The sequence below is a fragment of the Nicotiana attenuata genome, chromosome 9, assembly GCF_001879085.1.
Source record: "Nicotiana attenuata strain UT chromosome 9, NIATTr2, whole genome shotgun sequence".
Classification (NCBI taxonomy): domain Eukaryota; kingdom Viridiplantae; phylum Streptophyta; class Magnoliopsida; order Solanales; family Solanaceae; genus Nicotiana; species Nicotiana attenuata.
The window spans coordinates 274096-275191 of NC_031997.1; positions in this window are offsets into that span (position 1 = coordinate 274096).

Here is a 1096-nt window from a genome sequence, read left to right on the forward strand (position 1 = left end):
AAGGATTAAATTTGTTCTCGTGGGAATTAATTATGATTTGGATATTGGTGTTAGCTGGGATGAATAGAGGTTGAGTTAAGATTGGTTATAGCTGATTCTCCCTTGTCGGGACGTATTTACTTTTATTGTTGATCCCTTGCCGGGATAGTGTAGTTTATTATTGATCCCTTGCCGGGATAGTGTAGTTTATTGTTGATCCCTTGCCGGGACACTTGGTATGGTTGTTGCTATATATATATATATATATATATATATATATATATATATATATATATATATATGGATCGGGTTGCACGCCGCAACAATATTATAAATATGGATCGGGTTGCACGCTGCAATAATAGTATATTATAGGATCGGGTTGCACGCCGCAACAATATTATATTGGATTGGGTTGCACGCCGCAACAGTGGTAAATATTATATTGGATCGAGTTGCACGCAGCAATAGTGGTAAATGTTAAGGTATCGGGTTGCGCGCCGCAACAGTACTAATATTGTTTTGTTGTAGATTCTGAGTTGTTCTCTCGTATTTCTCTTTAGTTCCTGNGGACGTGACAGTCGTTTTTCATATCGTTTAGCTTTATAAGAGGAATAACCGTTGTGATAGATGGAGATATAGCAACAGTTATAAGAACCGTTGAAATAGAGCTATTGCCACGCGATCTGGTGTGACGGACCCTATAGCATTGCTATAACTCAATGGCAATGGTTTACTTGTCTATGGCAACGGTTGTGCATGCGTAGCATAGGCTCATTTTCCAATAGTGACCACTCACCATGTTCTTAGACAGGAAAAGAGAGTTCTAAAATTCACAATTTCTAAAAGTTAAACGAGATGTTAGTCATGTGTATTATAATATACTACCTTGTAATTTATTGTTAGAGATATTACTCCATTTACTAATATGAAAATTTGTGTAGTCGTCGACTTCACTCCCAAAAGATGGAGCGCGTCTTTGACACATACTGATATAATGCAATAAGCATTTGATATAAATTACCCCAATAAGAAGCATTGATCTTAATTTTTTTCTTTGAGTTTGTTAGTTTGTTTCTATTTAATTCTTATACCGTTTAGTGTAAATTCTTTTTTT